The sequence below is a fragment of the Oreochromis niloticus genome, linkage group LG13 (assembly GCF_001858045.2).
Source record: "Oreochromis niloticus isolate F11D_XX linkage group LG13, O_niloticus_UMD_NMBU, whole genome shotgun sequence".
In the NCBI taxonomy this organism is placed as follows: domain Eukaryota; kingdom Metazoa; phylum Chordata; class Actinopteri; order Cichliformes; family Cichlidae; genus Oreochromis; species Oreochromis niloticus.
The window spans coordinates 5,072,060-5,085,471 of NC_031978.2; the positions used below are offsets into that span (position 1 = coordinate 5,072,060).

Sequence of the window (13,412 nt, forward strand, 5' to 3'; positions counted from 1 at the left end):
TATGGTCCCTAAGGACCCCAAAGCGCTTTACATATCCAGTCATTCACCCATTCACGCACACATTCACACACTGGTGATGGCAAGCTACGTTGTAGCCACAGCCACCCTGGGGCGCACTGACAGAGGCGATAACCAAGAAGTAATAAGCCAAGAAAATTATTTTTAACATTATTAATGTCACATTTATAAAATTACAGAGCTGAAGGAAATGCTGGTAATGCTAGCTACTGGATGTTAAAATATGAGAGAAGAAATCCTGCAGACCGGTTTTTAACAATGAAACCAGTTGTGTCTTCCTTTTTTAGAAAATATTTTTATTCTTTTAAATATAAGAATCATTTTGCTTATTTTGCTTCATTGCGCTTGTTTATCATTGTGCTGCTTGTGTGATGGACTTCACTGAGGCAACTCAGGAACCAGGTGAGGCAAAGATAATGTTTTAACCCAACGACAGAATAACTGGTGCCACAGAGGAAGAATTAGCTCAAATGGAGTTTGTTTCAAAGCTACATGTAACAGCCGTGAGTTGGAAATACTAAAGGTAATGAGCCAGATGTTGACTTGGTTTAAAAACAGTGGCAGCAGACATTACAGCTAACCAAAAATCATAACAAGTCTTTTAAGGACTGGCTCTGAAGCCCTGTGCCAAATATTTAATTGTTGTTGACAGAGCCTGAGAGTGGAGCATGTATTGTTTTAGCTGTGTTTTATTGTTTTTATGTCTTCTTTGTTTTTTTTATGAGGACACAAAAGTTTTTTTTATAAACTCCAAAGAGAAGAAGGAGTCAATGCAAACTCAAAAACTCAGAAGATATCGTGACACAAATGTTTGGAGATACTGCCCAGCTCTAGTTATGAGTATTAGATTTTATGTACGGTTTTTCATTTTCTTTTGATATCTGCACCGGCCTAAAAATGTATTATCTCTGTTAAGTAAATGTCTTCAGATACATTTGTTAACATTTGGTTTGGACACTGAGGCGCTGTGTGGCAGTTAGTGGTAACTGTGAGTATAGTTGTCTCTGAATTTCATGCATCCCCCTCCAGTATTGTGTCTGTCTCTTTCCCCACTTCTCTTCCTGCTCCCTTAGAGCGTCATCCACCCTGCCTCGAGTCAGTTGGAGGTTAATGCACATGTTTCTCCTCAATCTCTGTTTTTCTCTCTTCCGTTATTCCAGGCAATGATCTCTATCTCCATCTGTGAGAAACCACAACTGCTGCTTTTTGCACAGATGCACTTGCGTTCAAATGGTACACACAGATATTGCCAGAGAGGGCTTCTAAGGCATCTGCATAGGAACACTGAGAGGGATTTGGTTATGGAAGTTTGTTTCAAAGCTACAGTGTTCAGTGTCCCATTTTTGCCAGTTCGCTAACTTAATGCTTTAAATTCTTATGCTGCAACTAGTTTATGGCTGTGAAACATACAAACTAACATGCAGTATATTAAAATTCTGTACTGTCAGTCCAGCAGTTGCTGATATATTTGTGGAGGTGTGTGTGTGTGTGTTTGTGTGCGTGTGTGTATTCTCACTAAATTTACCTGTTTGGTACAGTGTTTGTTTAAAGCCAGATAAAAGTGACAAACTAAAGGACCTCAGTTAACCAATCAGAGGAAGTATGCCTTACAGACTGTATTTGCACAATCAAGTAATTTACGCTATAAATCAGTCCACAGCCTGTAATGTGCACAATGCGGTGGCTGAGGTGAAAATTCTATTTAATTAAGTTCAGTTTTATCAGGAAGAAATCTCCAGCAGAACTAGGCTCAGGGAGGGGCTGCGGCATGTGTCGTAAACGGCGGCGGGTGAGGGGAGTTAGACAGGACAAAGGACACAAAGTGAAGGAAAGCCAGAGATTAATAACAAGTAGTGGTGTATAAGTATAAATGAGTTAAAAAAAAACATTACAGTGTAACAAAGTACAGAGTTACCGGATCCAACTATATGCTTTATAAAAAAGTTTAAAGTTAAAAAGTTTTAACCCTAATCTTAAAAGTAGAGAGTATCTCTGTGTCATGAATCCAAAGTGGGACCTGGCTCTGCAGAAGAGAGGCCTGAAAGCTGGAGGCTCTGCCTCCTGTTCTACTTTTAAATACTCGAGGAGCCACATGCAAGCCAGCCGTCTGAGAGCAAAGTGCTCTGGTGGGGTGTTACGGTACTATGAGCCATGATTAATTAAGCTTTTGTTTTAAATTTGAGCAACATGTGAGTAATTTAGTTAGCATGGAAAAGAAGACTTTAACTCTCGTGCTTTGTGAAACACTAATTAACCATAAGATCTTCATGGCATCTCTGTATTCTGTATTTGCTAGTAGAGCGCTCAACTCTTGTGATGCTGTGTTTTGGCTACTAAACATTTTCTGTTGATTAATATAGTAATTAATATACAGCAAATATATTAAAAAAATTTACAAAAAAAGGGAAATTTGCAAAAAAAAAATAGGCAAATTGAATTTTTTTAAACCATCTCACTTCCACTTTTCAATGTAAAGTTAGAAATAGAAATAGGAAACCACCAAGTTCACACAAAAATTCAGCACAGAAAGTGCAGATATGCTTTGCTATATATTTATCCAGTGTGCCAAATGTGCTATATTTTTAGATGATAGACATTTTTAACCTACTTTGGTTATCCCAGTGTGTACATTTATAATTTTGCCTCATTGCCATCTCATTTATTCATCTGCTATTTTGCATATGCTGTTATTAACAGTATGTTGAAGTTTTACATTTTCTTTGTGGTTTAAAAAAAGGAGATCTAAAAAAACATTTAGTGTCAAGATAAAGGTTTGAGCACAGGTTATGCTGACCACGTCATCCATGGTTCAAGCTTCGCCATTCTCCGTCACTATTTTCCCTTATTTTCAGTCAAGACTCGACACTTTTGAATTTACTCCAAATGAAAGTCACCAGCACACTGATTGGAATATTTTCAACCACTTTTTTAAAGTCATGGTTCATTATTCATCTATACCAAAAACCTATTTTCAGCAAGGAAACGCCTTGACAATGGGTCATCATAAACTGTGACACAGTCCTGCATATCATGTGGTTGTGTTCTATTTAGGAAATAGAAGTAGGCCACTAATCAAAAGTCACCACGCATCATTTAGACCAAGCCCTATGCCCATGCCTGTGTAAGTGTAACTTGTGGAGTAAAATGGTTTAAGTGATCGATAAGTATAGAAAAGCTCATTTATGGTGCAATTAGGCAAAGTTTTTGTATTGGGGAATGAAACATACTTCAGACGGTGGCAGGTTGTTGTGAGAGGATGTTCTAAGTACGGCACTTGCTCCGACTCTCTCTATGCCAGTGAGTATGTGGATCGACTAATTGGCTGTTCTGCATTACTGAGACAAGTACATCCATGTCCATAAATATTGATTGGACTAACCAGGATAATTTAGTTTTTCTTCAATTATTCCGGTTTCTTGTTACATACAGCTAATGCTGGATCATTAATGACAATAAATGGGGCAACTCTCCTCTTAAAAGCTTCCCATAGTGAAGGTTTTTACAGTTTTGGGGAGAAATCACTTGTGAGCTTAACTACAGCTCTTAAAACTCCTCAAACTACAACATCTCTGTCTCATCTTTCCCCGGTTGTGTTCATCTTACAAAGCTGATGAGCTGCATCAATGTCTTTGTTTTGGTTGCTCTCCTTTCTTTTCCCGACCAGCTTCTAAATTCCCAAAACACTGAAGCAGGCTTGTAGTTTTCCATGAAGTTGGAGAAAAAAGGTTTTCTTATTTCTCTAATTTGTTCCTGACTGTGTCCTCTGTGCTTTGTACCCCTGCCTCTGACTTGGAAATCAGTCTCAGCACGCCATATTGAAAGAGGTCTTAACTCCTAAAATACATCTGGAGTGGAGAGGACAGAGGAAAGGAGGCTTGCTGGAGGAGCAAAGGTGCTGTTTTTGTCTTCATCATGTTAAAGAGGGGCGACACAGGTGTGGAATATACAAACCACAACGAGAGGAGAATTCGTTAAACAACTCATCCTTTAAATTCATATCACGAGCATGAATTAGGCTGCAGCAAAAATTGTATGGTGCATTTGTGCCTAATGTCACAATGAGGTTAGAAGTCCCATTTAGAGGGATACAAGTTGCCTCGTCTCCTCTCCTCTAATCTTTGTGTGAGGGGCATGAGTGAAGGATTTAAGGATATGCAGCTTGGAAAACGAGGAACGATCCGGGTCCACCTCTGTGGTGCTTTTGGCTGATCAATATGCAATGGATCAAACATTATCAGACAAATGTAGCTGTGTGTGAGAATCCTCTGCATTATTAGTGACAGTTTGCAGCAGTAGATTAAATTATGTAAAATACCCACAATCTGACACTGAATTTAATATTCCAGTGAACATAGTGTTACTTTGGGGAAAAGCGACACTCTCTTATCTTCTGTTATTAAGTTAGAATTTGAATGAAGTTTTAGGTCAATAAGAGCAGAATATTGGGGATGACATATTTGTCTATGAATATTTAGTTTTCATGAAACTAGAAAACAAAAGTAACCTAAGTACAAAAGTCTTATTTGAAAAATAAATCTCTGACAGGTAATAAAGTAAACCCTTTTAAATGCATAACTCTGGTGGAAATAGTTTATATGAGGCAGAGAAACTGTGTGTGTGTGTGTGTGTGTGTGTGTGTGTGTGTGTGTGTGTGTGTGTGTGTGTGTGTGTGTGTGTGTGTGTCACCATAGCTGCTTAGTTCACAATGCTGCAGCATCACTTATTCAACAGGGACAAATTAGGCAAAGACAGAGGCGGCTAAAGACAAGGACAGTAATGAATGGGAACTGACAGGGGCCCTGTGTGTTTAAGTGTGTATATTTGTATGTTTGTCGCAGTTCTGGTTTGTTTGAAGTAAATCCAGTTCATTAGTAGAAACAATCCAACTGTTTAAAGTCATTCTCTGGAGCAAGAACATATGTGTGCTCATCTTACTGCTCGGGTTTAATGCCTCCATTTGTTTGTCATTAATTGACTGCAACAGTAAAAGATATTATTTACAATTCGTCCTTTACTCTGGGTTATAGAGTCTCTGTAGACCTTCAGATCTAAACAGAAACACCTTTTTTTCATTGCATTTATACATCATGCACTAAAATGGCTTTTTCACCACAGGCTACACCTGTTCGTGCAGCACTGTTGCTATCACACACACACACACAACAAGGAACAAATCACAGGCAGTTTTTGGAGTGGAGTGTCTGGTGAAGTTGGAACATACCTTACAAACAGTGGGCAACCTGCTACAGCTACTCAGCATATATGGTGCAAAAAGTCTGTGCTGAATACACCACCAACTGGTTTGTCAAGTCTGAGAAATCAGATATGATGAGTGAGTGATGGATCTGACTGCGACCGTACTCGCTGGCTACCAACTATTGATTTATGTGTTGGTAGACAGTGAGCGTGTCTCAGATAATGCTTCTTTCTCTCACTTAGAATAAATAATATATATAAAAAAAAGAATAAGAGAAGCTATAAACTTATCATGAAAGAGTTCAGACCAGAAGGATGCTTTGTTATTGACTTCCATAGAACTGGAGATATGTTTGCAACCATACGTATTGTCTGTATATAATCCAGATGGGACTTGGACCCACAATCTCCAGCTTCAGAAGCTGATAGCTTTTCCATTAGGCCACTGGGCGTCTTTACAATGTGACCTAATTTGCTGGTTGAGTGAGAATGAAGTTATGAAACCCTTTTGAAAGGTTATAGGTTTTGTAAATTTTGTAACATATTAGAGATTTTCAGATATTTGTTGGATAAGGATTTTGTTTTTCTGCATGTTTCTTGTAAATGTGGCAATGTTTGCCATCTCAGCTTGTCTACCTCCATCCATCCCATGCACAACAGTGATACGCATGCATCACTTCATTGTTGACATTTTTTCATAACTTAAAAAAACTGTTTTATTTGTTTATATTTATATTAATATTTATTTATTGTCTTATCTGTTTTTATGACCAAATTTGTTTTCACTAGCTTTTATGATTCTGGTAGTTTCATGACCCTTTTTGCATTATTATATCTAATGTTACAATGTCCCTTTTTCGGTCACGAAAATGGATTAATGCCATAATAAAAAAAAGAAATGAAAAATTAAAGAAATTAACCTAGTGACAAAGTGGCTACACTGAGGTGAACTGAAGCATGATCATCACTTTCTTAAGAAAGGGGCACGTCAGGCCAACAAGCTGAAACGGGACAGCCAGGTCCTGAAACTGAAATCTGAGACAGTTCTTTGGAGCTCTTAGACCAGAAGAGCAAGCTTATACCAAGCTTGCATGGGTTTATGTTAAGCGTGTGTTCAATAGGGGCTCTTACAAGTTTAGCAGTGTGTCTGTGTTTGTGTGTGTGTGTCTGAAGGTTCTGCAGTGTGTCAGTCCACAGGGGCCGTGTGCTCTCTGTCACGGAGAATAGATAAAACACAATGTGCTCCCTGTTCTCGCTCTCGCTTTGTCTCTCACTCATTATCACTCAGATTTTTTCTCTCGCAGTTGTGATTCTCTTCTTTCTTGAGACCACATCCACGCTTAATGCTTATGACTGAATATGTTTTATAATAGTTTTGTCCACACTGAAATGTGGCCACATTTAGTGTATTTTTTATACACTCCATAAAAGCTGTACATAGCTACCATGATGTTAGGGATTGGTTTGAAGAATTCCATTTTTATGCTTTGAATTTGGGCATTTTGGTTGATCACATGTTGCTTTTTACACCAGAAGTGACCATATTTGCCTGATTAATAAGAAAGACCTAATGCGATTTTACTCAGCTGAGTTCAAATGAACTGAAAAGATTTTCTGTAGCAGGCTGTAAATGTTTTTTCCTCCTGTTAAAGAGGGTATTTTACCATGGGAGTGCATGATGTTTCACTCGGTTTTTCTAGTTTGGTAAACAAGTTGACTGCACAGATAGATTGGCATTGAAAGACTTTGATACTGGGTCTTAGTCTTGGGCAATCCCCAGTCACTCCTGAGTTACTAAAATACAACATGATTGTACAACACAATGATTTTATTGTCAGTTTTCTCCCTGGATTATAGTATTTCATTCATGTTAATTGCATGAATTTAGACCCTAAAATCAGAGTGACATATATTATTACATTACCATTGTTGTTTTCATGTTGGAGGAGAGAGCGTTAGAGTGTCAGCGTACAGCGTGTCTGGAGCGACTTAGAGCCAAGAGTTCACCAAAGTCATGTGATTTCACTTCAACCTTGACAGCCCGCGGGGCTGTGTGTTTGTGTGTGTGTGTGTCTCTGTGTGTTTAGAGAGCTGGCAGGTGTGGAAAGGAGTCATGACTTGTTGAAGGACCTTTATTTTGGGGCCAGTCTGGATCACTAGGAGTTCACACTTTCTCACACATGCTCATACACAGTAGAAGCTGCACAGCAATATACAGCTGAGTCACACTTTTGCCCCTTACACCCAGGGCTATTGTTTGAAGTTTCTACCTGGGGAAAAAAGAAAAAGAAAAGACCCAATTTAGTCAACAGCTGCATAAAATAACCAATCTTGGGCTCTGTGGATAAGATACATTTTGATCAATTTATGATCAAAATATACTCCTGCTTAGTAAATTGCAAAAAGGATAATAAACAAAAATTAAGCTGTTCAAAAAGTCCTTAATTGCATCTCTAATTCATTTGATACAGTAGCAGTGAAGTAACAAAAAGTCCCCACATATGTTTTGGTCATGGTAGTTGTAGATTGTCTCTTTTTATATGATAGTGGCTCAGCCAGTTGGCTGTTGGACTCCACTAAGGCTTCCCTTTGTTCCAGATTGTGTTAATAATTTTTATGGAAAGAATTTGCAGGTATAGGATCTCACCTATGCTAGTAGTAGATGATTAAGTCCTGTTGGCTTCATCGAGTGACAGCCTCGAGCTCATACTGGGGCGGTTTGCAGCCAAGTGTGAAGTGGCAGAGTTGAGAATTAGCACCTCCAAGTCTGGTGAGTGGACGAGTTCATGCATGTTGGGGTCCTGTTCATGAGTCGGGCAGAGAGTGTAGCAGGTGTGTGAGAGCACAGCAAACACAGAAAAAGGATAATTGTGATGAACATTCATGGTGTTAAAAGATTGAACAGAATGACTGATCATCTCAGCACTTCACAGTTATTAACATAAACCACACACACACACACACACACATACACACACACATGCTTTTGATGCATTAGGGCAGATGAGGCAGGATGGAGGAAAACCTGCTCAATTGAGTTAAAGGCTTCAATTTAATTTTCCTTTGTGCGCGTTTGTTTGTCTGTGTGTGTCTGTGTGTGTGTTTTTTTCTGCTATAAATAAGTGTACAGTTTAAGGCTTTTCGCAAGAAAGAATATATATATTAAATTTGACTGCTTGTTTGATATACAACACAATATGCACAGTAAAGTACTAACGGTTGGCCAACTGACGAAAACCATGTGACGTTTGATCTGCCAGTGACATCAAGTAGCAGATATACAGTATTGTTTTGTTTGTTTATAACCAATCAAATCTAGATTGGATTAACATACATCTCACATCTCATGAAAACTTTCATGAAAACTGAAAATGGATTTGTTTTATGTGAAGTCATATGATGAAGTTATTCCCTGATTAAACTTAAAATGTACCTTTTACCAGTCAAACTCATAAAATTGTGGGCTGTCAGTTAAACAGTGATGACAAGTAAATCTAGAGCGTGTGCCATGTGTATGGGAGTGAATGCATAATAACAAAACCAGCGGACATACACGCATACACACTGAAGGGCCTTTTCCTTCCTCTTCAGCATCTATATTTAGTGACATCTGCACCTGTGAGTTTGAGCACGCTCAGTAAGCAGTAGATGAATGGAGAGCTGTGACCTCAAAGGAAGAAATGCACTGTGTGCATGTATGCTGTGATCTTTGAGGTCCTGATGGACACAACGCTTCCCATTCCCAGGCTCTACACCAGTGTTTGTACTTTTGAATGTTTGTTGTGTAGGTCTCTGTTTTTAAGTTTGGGGCTTCACATATTCTTTTATTGTAAATGTAGAACTAAAATTACCCACACTTTGCTTTTCCAGCCAAAAATTATGGACAATCTCGGATTGCTAGGGAAAATTTGTTGGCAAGTGATGTGAGTAGTCGTGAGCATAGCATAACATAGCAAGCGTAACATTTTACGCTAGGTGACAAATCGTTGGTATATTACACTTCCGGGCACCCAACACGTCCCTATATTACGAGATCAGAAAAATTAGGAAACATGAGAACCATTTGGAATGAATCTACACATGTACGTTCGTTTTACTTAAATTGCTTTGGAAAACACTGTCTAACGTCATTAAAGGGCTTGTTAAGGTTAGGGATAAGGTTATGGTTCTGGTTAGGGCTGGAATACATGGCTGGAATGTGTATTACTGTGGGAGCATCATTCTACTGGATTTCATCCATAACCCGGTGTGTAGCATAAGAACGCGGAAGGTCACCTTTCACGTTCCTCGGGAACGCCTCGGGACTTGACAAATCGTCAGTCTTTTACGCCTCGGGAGTGAGAACTGGCTGGAAAATGTCTGCAAACATTTGCCAACTACATGCCAAACAGTAATTGGGAATTTTAACTTTGAAGGTGATTGGTCTAGAGAGGGTTTAGAGAGAGTGCCTGGTTACCTGGCCTTTGCCTGTTGGGCCTCATCAGGCACATCCCAAATAACCAGCATGGACCTTCATAAAAAAAACTTGGGTGTGTGAGGAGTTTTTTAAGGCCCTGGAGCAGGGCTTTTGGCTGCCCTCAAAGAAATTCTGGCAAGCCATCAGATGACTAGGGAGGGAAAAATCATCTGGTCACACTATGTACAGCGGGGATGGAGTTCTGCTGACTTCCATTGTGGATATAGTTGGGTGTTGAAGGAATACTTGGACGATCTCCTCAACTGCTTCCATAGAGGAAGCACTCTTGGAACGTGGGGGGTACCTTATCCATCACTAGGGGTGAGGTCACTGAGATAGTTAAACAACTCTCATCCACCCAAGTAGAAGGGGCCCTGGGGTCAATGAGATTCATCCTGAGATCCTTAACCCTCTTGATGTTGTGGGGTTGTCTTGGTTGACACATCCTTGCACAGAGATCTGCCACGATGCCTCTGGATTGGCAGAACATTGGATGGTTCGCCTTTTTAAGAAGGTGGAACAGAGAGTGTGCTTTAATTAAAGGGGGATCACAGTCCACAGCCTCCCTGGGAAGATCTGTACCAGAGTCCTGGAGTGGAGAGTCTATCCATTAGTTAAACCTCAGACTCAGGAAGAACAATCTGGTGATTGTCCTGGTTGCAGAATGCCGGATAAACTGTTTATCCCCTTGAGCATGTATATGGGTGTGTTGGGGTGTTTTGAGAGTATGGAGTATCTTGGGGCGGGGTATATAGTGGGGGAATATTGCTACAGGCCATTCCCAGTTGTGTTGGTTTCCACCAATGTTGCCTTTCGTCACCAGTTCTGTTAAAAAAATGTATGGAAAGGGGAATGAACACCATTTTATCAGAGTAACCGAGTGATGGAAGGTTTGCACTTTCTCAGGATCTGGTTTCTGCGTTTTGCATTGATCTCTCAGCTGGCTTGAGAACACCTTGTTAGCCAGGAAAAGGAAGGTTACTAAAGGAACTGTTACCTCCATGACCCAGGCTTGAATAAACAAAGGTGGATGGATGAACAGCCAGATTTTTATACTTCTGGTTGCAAAAAGACTTCGGGTCCTATAGCAGTTATGGGAAACAGCCCCTTTTATTCATCAAAAGCAGTTATCATTGGCCTGCTTTACTGCTGCTTCCAAACAATCTGCATGACTTATAAGTACAGTCAATGTCAATCCCTCTCTATAAAACATTTTTACCCAGGGTAATTTTAGTGCGTATGGGTTTAGAAACACAACACATCCCCAATACACTTGTCAGTACACCTACATGTTCTTTCCATATCTGTCAGAAAGACACTTTCTTTGCTTGATTGACAGAGGCAACAAAAACAGCCCAAATCTGAGTAATTTCCTTGTTTATAGATCGTTCAGTCTTGTCACCAGAATGCAACTGTCCCTCCTCTGTTAGTTTCATGGTAATTTTTTGCCTCTCTCATCTGTCCATCTGCCACAATGACTTCCTTCCTTCCGTTTGTTCTTCGAGAAAATGCAGATGGATGAGAATAATTATCTTGTTAAACCTCAAAATGTTCACAGTGTACTGTCCTGCCTAATGATGAAGATCCATTAAGCAGGGAAAGAAAAAGAAGTGCCATTCCAGGAACAAGTACTGGATATAAAATGTGTTTTAACAACTACAACTGCAAAAAAAAAAAAAAAGATCAGGAAGAGTACTACCCTCTTCCCCCTCCGCCTTCTCCTTCACTGTCGTACTGGAACGAGCCAACAAACTTTCTCTGTCCTCCCCCTCATCCGTCTCCCTCTCTCTGCTTTCCATCTCTTACTGTATACATTACTGAACCCACGCCTGTTCGCCTTCACTGCACGAGTCTTCGCTTACTGCTGTTCACAGTGTGCGTGTGAATGTGTGTGTTCACATTGGGATTATCACCACCGTGGGTGGTACAATCTGCTGGTAGAAACTCAGTGAACCCTTCAGCCAGTACCCACTTTCATCAGATTGCTCAAGTGCGCTAAGGCGCACACATACATGCTTTGATGTATACTGTATGCACACACACGTGCAGGCACTCAATACTCTCCACTTCCCTAAACTTCTCCCTAAAACCATTCAGACTCCTCAATATTTGCATATGGGTCTTATGCGTGTGAGAGTGTGGCTGTGAGTGTTTGTGAGGTATATATTTGACGTGTGGGTGTCTGACAGGATATGTGTCAATCTGAACTGCACACCACAGCATTTTTTTTCCTTGAACTTTCTTGTACATGTTGCCACATTGCCAGTGTGTCTTGCAAGTGGCACTGTGATATTTTGGCCCAACAGGATGCCACAGTTGTACAGTTTCTCACAGGTTGGTAAAAGTTTTTGACTGCGTTGCTTTTTTTTTTTTTTCCAATACCATAAGCACATAATGGAAAATACTTTGAAAACCACATGTGAAACAATCACATCACAGGGCTGTCCTTTGAATGATCCCCTATTTAAAACTTCTTTTGGTAGGGTTTGTGTTTTTTCATTGCATAATTGTGCACGCAAGAGAGCAACATAGCATGCAAAAACATTTGACAAAACAGACCTCACATTTACATACCTGCCACTCTAACTGTAACTGAGACAAGGTGACAGAAACTTTGAAGAAGGGAAGGCAGAGCAGGGTAATGCACTCCCTGTTCTTGCTCCACTGATCTCTGCTAATTAGCTTGCAGTGATGGTGCATAGTGATAGCAGAATGAGAAGCAGTTTTCCATCAGACAATGTGCCCCTTGTTTAAAAGTCTGGATTTTTGATGCATTTTCAAACTCAGATGGTATCAAATCTGGGAAGTTATTGGTAGGGCTAGGTGGCTGGAAAATTATATTTTAATTTAATTTGCAGTTTTGGTTTCCAGCAGTATCGGAATAAAACTAGTAATTCTAGGAAACTCTTATTTTTTTCCCATTGTGTTGTGAGTCAGTGCACCTTTTTCCTTTATTTGATTGCACTTTTGACCCTGCCTGAAAGTTAGAATTCACTTGATGTTTAGCTCAGCTCCAGCCTAAAAGAGAGTCCTCAGTCAACAAGAGGTGTTTAGAGGATGCAACACTCACAAGGTGACTTCAGGTGAAGCTGTGGAAAGATTTTTAATGCTTTCCTTTGTCTGCATCTCACTTTGCATCTCTTGCCCTGTTCGCTTGTCAGAGTAACAACTTTGCAGCTGGTTTTAGCTCCCTGTCGCTCGCCCTGTGGTTTCCATGTTGGTCTCCTGAGGCACGTGAGTCCGCTGCAGCCTGGGCCACCTTCTGCTTCCGCCTTCACTTGCAGGCATTTCCTGGATGATGGTCTTATAAGATGTACCGTTTGGTCAAAGACGCACCCTAATCGGGGCTTAATTCCCTACCAAACCTGTGTCCCTCATCTTCTCACCTCTTAATTTAATTTATTTCTCATTTGAATTATATCATATATATTTAAATGGTTTTACTGCTGCATGAAGTTCATGCATTTTAAAAATGTTAGCACCTGATTGTTATAAATTGCTGAGTCACACCACTTAAGCGTTATCTGAGCACATGAAGCTACGGGTATCATTTGGTGTGATTTTCCGCTTACTCAGGATATCTAACCAACATAGATAGCGCTGGGCAGTATAATCAGAAATATCTATTGCAGTTGTTTTCTCTCTGCGAGTCTAGCAGCTTCATATTTTGATAGATATTATTTTTTGCATCAGTCGCTCTTTATAAAGGTTTGCAATGACTCATTGTTCTATCAGGAGTATA

The 13,412-nt window shown here is 39.9% G+C and overlaps 1 protein-coding gene across 1 annotated transcript in view; it reads left to right on the forward strand.

Moving 5' to 3' along the window:
• LOC100692040 (protein kinase C epsilon type) overlaps positions 1-13,412 on the forward strand; it is a 95,488-nt gene that overhangs the window by 23,666 nt on the left and 58,410 nt on the right. The gene's annotated exons all lie outside the window — the stretch shown is intronic.